Consider the following 6,134-nt stretch of genomic DNA (forward strand, 5'->3'; position numbering starts at 1 on the left):
TTTTAAGACTATAACATTTTAAAATTTTGTGTTATTTATAATAAATAAAAATTTTAAATAAAATGATCAAATTGAAAACCTCTAAAACCATTAAAATATTAATTTTAAATAAAATGATAAATATTGGGAAGTAAATTCGAAAATTTTAGGAAACGGTAAAAGTGAAAAAGAAATATATTTTACCCCAAATATATTTATATTACCAATTAAAATAAATTTAAATTAATCATTTTTATTTATATATTTTACAGAAATTATCCTGTTAAATTCGAATTTGTATTGTGTTCACAATTTTCTAGCTTTCGATTTTGTAGATTTCAATAAAAAAAATTACCTATATATAAAAAATCATCATTATTTATTGGGTAATTTACATAGCTAAAATAAATAGAGATAAATATTACACAAATATCTTAAACTAAAAAAATTACACGTCCTATTTTAAACAACTATATATAAAATTAAATTTAATTTATAAAAAATAAATATAAATCGAAATAATTACATTTGATTTATTAAGATAGAGAGCAAATCAAAGTAAACCATACTAAGAAGATTCGACTTAGTATGGTGCCAAAATACCGAAACAAATAGTTAGAAGTATTTCCTCCATGTAAAACAAATCAGGTAGTTTCTATTTATGTTTTCATGGGTTTGAAATGATAAATCATTTATTTTATTTACTTGAAGGGTACTAAAAATAGATTTTTCGACTGGAATAAATTTCGGCTGCGAACTAAGTCAATCGTAAGGGACGTAAAGATTAAAGAGAGTTGAAGTCAGAAATAGACAATGTAAAAAAAATGATTTGAACACTAAGATTTTGACTTGATTCTTAGATTAAAAATGAAGAATGTGGTGCGAATTTTGAAAACAAGTTGAAGAAAAATATGGGAGAAAAAAAAATAATTGCCAAAAATTTTGTCTATAAATAAAAAAATTAAAATTAACACAACCATGCATTCCCTTCAATATTCTATTAATTTAATTCAGTTTTCAAAATTTGATATCGTAACTCAATTTAATTCTTTGGTCATTATACTACAAATGACATGGCTAAGTAATTAACAGATCAACAAATGTAAATTATCACAAATGGATGAGAGTGTATATTCTTTAATCATCTCTTTTGAATTTAATATTCACTAAAAAATAAAAACAGAGCTTACTTATTTGAAAAAGTTACTCACTTTGTGCCTTAAAATCAAATTGAGTTTTTACTAGTTAAAATTATAGTATAAAATTACGTTAAGAATTATTTCTAAGCTATATTTTTTCACATTAATTTTAAATAGAGGTACTTGCTGAAAATATCCACAACCAATACTATGGTATATATTTTTTGTCGATAACATTATCTTTATGTGAGAAACAAAAAAGATTTAAATCAGAATCTAAAGTTGTGAAAAAGAATTTTAGAGAAATACGTTTTGCACATATATAAAATATAAGTTCTGTCGACAAACAGAAACAATATTACAGAAATGAAAATTAGAAAAATCATCTTATTGCAAATAAAGTATTTTAAGCATTTTAAATATAACATATAAGATAATGAAAAGACTGAAAAGGATGTAAAAAAAATTGATACAATTGGACTGATTAAAATGATAGAGTGTATCTGATCTTATATGCAATAAAAACTACTTTTAAAATTTAAAAAAAAAATTTATCGTACTGCTATTAGACAAATTATGTTATATGAAATAGACTATTGGACGACATAAGATAAGCATGAACATAAATTACGGGTAGTAGAAATAAAAATACTCAGATGAATAAATAGTTACATATGAATAGACAAAATAAGAAACGAAGATATAAGAGGAAAAATTAAAAGCACGTTTATTGTAGAGAGATGATAGAATTTTGTCTTAAGTGATTTAAACATGTGGGAAGAAGATCGACAGAATACTTGATTAAAGGTGGATAAAATAGAAGATAACCAGAAGATAAATAGTAGAAAAATTTTTTAAAAAAAAATCATACATAAGATGGTCAAAGAAAATCTAAATGTAAATATTTTTATTGTAGATATAATATATGATAGGACGCAATAATATCGTTTGACTCATATAATCGATTCCATCTAATGGAATAAAATTTTGTTATTGTTTGTAAAATTATTTTTAAACTAAATTGTTAATGTAATAATGCATGACATTTCTTATTTTCATTAAATTCGACGGTATATAAATTCATGGAAAAGTCTAGGGGACCAGCAGTTTTGTTGAATTTTGGCCAGCATGTAACCAGCAGAGGAAGGTGAGCCATTGGATGAAATCTCACACCAATCTCACACCATCAAATCATCATTGATGGCTAGTTGATGGCTAACAATCACAAAAATTAATGGCCCCCTAGTATTGCTCTAAATTCATACATGCACGCCGTGCCATCCACCGTCACACATGAAATTAAAGTAATTTGGTAATGGAAGTTACCCATTTAATTGGTGAAAGAATTTTTTAATTTCCATTGGCAATATGTATTCTCAGCTCATGATGATGAATATAATATATTTTTAATATTTAATTATTTTTAGTAGACATTTATGTGCCTATAGGATATAGAATATAGATCCGATACAGATCGATTCGAGATCTTCCTGATCGAGGAGAGGTACCAACTTTCATCAGTGTGTAAAAATCTAATTAATCAAGTGATAAGTGTGGTGTGTTATTTATTTAATGGCATAGATCATCATCATATGTTCATGCAAGAGTACTAATGCATAGCCTTGTTGCAATTTATTATTTAAAAGCTTGTTTTAATTTTAAATAAAATGTGAATGGTTCTGATCCTCCGAATATATTATATATAGATCAGCAATTGCTAGTAGAATATTTAACATGAGGCCTTGTATATTTACTAAGGCACAATATAATTATTCTTCATTGAAATTATTAAGAGCAATCATTTCAATTTCAATTTGAGTAAAGAATCAAAATTTCATTAATTTATTACTGTTTTTATTCTGATATATGAATAAATTGTTTAAATAAGGGAAACTCATTTCGCCCTTCTGATTTTGGGTCGAAATAAAAATCGTTCTTAACTCTTTTTTTATATATCAAAATTATTTTGATGTACGCTAGAAATTTCAATGACGAAATTGGACATTGCTATTATTATTATTATTATTATTATTATTATTATTATTATTTATTCATTTTTTAAAAGTTAAGGGCATTTGAAACCGAAAAGAATATCACTGCGGTTGTGGCAAAATTGCATGCATTGCTCCCTAAGAAGAAACAAGCTCCATGGCTCTCTTTTGTATTTATACTTTTTCTACTACATAACATGAAGATTGAAGTGAGTGACTATCACACGCGATGATTATGCTTGTCAATTGTCATTTCACATCAATTTGGTCAATAAAGACAATTCACTCGAATCATAACACCCACTTACTATGCTCTATATTTTGTTTGGATGTAAAATGAAAAATGTGAAAAAAAAAGAAAAAAATGAAAAAAAATAAAAAAGTTGATTTTTTTATATTATTTAAATAAAAATAAATTTTGTTTTTAATTTTAACAATAGACATATTAGTAATTTCACTTTTATTTTAAAATTTTCAGCAATTTATTTCGCAAATTTGGAAAGAAAATTTGGATGTAGATCCCAGGTCATTATTTTTCCTTTCCATCTAATTTCTATGCTGATCCAATCAAGAAAAAATTTTATTTTTCATCAATTTTTCTTTTTTATGTTTTCTTTCCTTCTAATTTCCATTGATCCAAATATAATGTATATGTTAGCATTTACCTCCGTTATTAATTTGTTAACTAATTACTTTGTCAGAATTACTTAACAACAGAAGTTATTCAATGTTTTCAGCTACCACTATGTGCGTCAGGTTTTGTGATACTTGTTTTAAATATCCGTGATATAAAGAATTCAAGTGTTATTTAAAAGATATTAGTTTAAGTTTATATTTTAAAATGTTTTAATTTAATTTGATATATTTTGATTTTGTTTATTTAATTATTAGAATAGACCTTATGTTTGTGGGTTCATAATTTTCTATATTTTAACCTAATAAAAAATTATAAATACTTCATAAATTAAGGTAGTTATAATATAGAATAATTTAGAAATTTAAAAACCTCTTTTTAGTTTCGTGATAAAACTATGGTATGGACAATTGAAGTTGAAAAGTTCTTCTCTTAGTTACATCGAAAAATTGGGTAAAAGATTGAGAAATTCTTTCGATTCAATTTTTAAACTACGGTGTTGACAAGTTAGATTGAGATTCATTTTTGTTGTGTCAAGAAATTAGGTAGAAAGTAGAGTGATTCTCTTTGTACTCAAATTCAATCTGTCCTTTTTGTTTCTATTCAATTTCGATGTATCTTTTTTTATTCAATTTGAATCTTTATTTTTTTTATATCTTTTATTTTTTTATCATTTGGTATCAGAACTTAGATATTAGATTAATTCTTATTAATTTATATTTATTCTTCTTTTATCATAAAAAAAGAATCCAATGTCTATCGCATCTTTCTTTAAATTCTTGTGTTCTTATTTTTGTTTGTGTTTCATTATTGTTTTGTCATTATTGTTGATTTTATTATTTAAAAAAATAAAAAAAGCATACCTGCAAAAAAAAAGAAAAGAAGAAAAAGAAAAATATACAAAAAGAAAAAAAATCTTCCTTGTAGTTATTATCTTTTTCATATACTATTTTTTTTATCTATAAGATTCGAGGACAAATCTTTTTTGAAGAGGAGGAGAATGATTATGTTTCAAATATTTGTGATATGAAGAATTCAAGTGTTATTTAGAAGATATTAGTTTATATTTTAAAAATATTTTAATTTAATTTGATGTATTTTGATTTTGTTAATTTAATTACTAGATTGGCCTTATATTTGTGGGCTTAAGATTTTTTATATTTTAATCTAATAAGAGGTTATAAATACCTCATAAATTAGGGTAATTGTAGTATAGAATGATTTAAATGTTTTGAAAATCTGTTTTGGTTTCGTAATGAAACTATGCTGTAGACAATTAAAATTAAGGAATCTCTCTTACTGTATCGGAGAATTAAGTAAAAATTTAAAGAGTTTATTCGATTCAATTTTTAAACTATAGCGTTGACAAATTAGATTAAAAAATTCTTTTTTTTATTACATCAAGAAATTAAGTAAAAAATAAAATAATTATTTTTTATTTAATTTTAACTTTTTTTTATTTCAATTACAATTTATCTTTTTTATTTGATTTTAATTTTTAGCTTGTTTATCCTTTTATTTCTTTATATTTTGCATACACGTTTTTGTCTTTCTCTAACTGTGTCACCGATGTGTGTATCGTTTCATCTTTTTCCAATTTTAGTTCTATCAAAGTCTATGAAAGGTTTTATAAGAGAAAGAAAGAGGAGTGAAATCAAGTAAAGATGTGTTTGGACTTTGGAATTCTCAAAAATTGGAATTGATTTGATTTCTAAATTAAATATATGTTTGGAATAAATAAAAATTAAGAATTGATTTGATTTGTCAATATCATGGATTTACAATTAAGTTATGAAATGATTTGGTGTATTGTTCTTGTTTGCTTTTGTTTATGTGCTTCTTATCGCTCTTTCTAAGCGACGGTGAAGACGAATTGAACTTGTTTAAGATTCGAATTTTTAATACTTATTTAAATAGATTAGTGAGATAACTATTAGACCAACTAGACCAACTCAAGTTAGATAAATTAAATCAATTCTAATTTTTATAAATTTCAAACACATTATATACATACGTATATATATATATTTGCCATGAACTGTGCTTTTTTCTTTTTTAGTTTCTGTGTGGACTAAAAGGTACATGTTGGGCGTTATAAATTTATGAAAGTATAGGCTCTAGAGAGCCCAAAGGTAATGGACTAAAATCTTTCAATGGATTATGTTTTTATACTGAAATTGCGTGGAGGCCCATACGATGCATTGTTCAAAAATAATAATAACGTCAGGTCCAAAATAATAGTAATAATAATAATTATAGTTTTAAGACTCTATGTCTTGGTCAATAATTATCAACTATTTACTATCCATGTATGATGTGTACGTTTTAATCTTCAAAAGACGATGAATAGGGAGTGGATTCTCTCTAATGGAAAAAAAAAAATAGATAGTA

This window comes from Arachis duranensis, chromosome 3, assembly GCF_000817695.3.
Source record: "Arachis duranensis cultivar V14167 chromosome 3, aradu.V14167.gnm2.J7QH, whole genome shotgun sequence".
Taxonomy (NCBI): Eukaryota; Viridiplantae; Streptophyta; class Magnoliopsida; order Fabales; family Fabaceae; genus Arachis; species Arachis duranensis.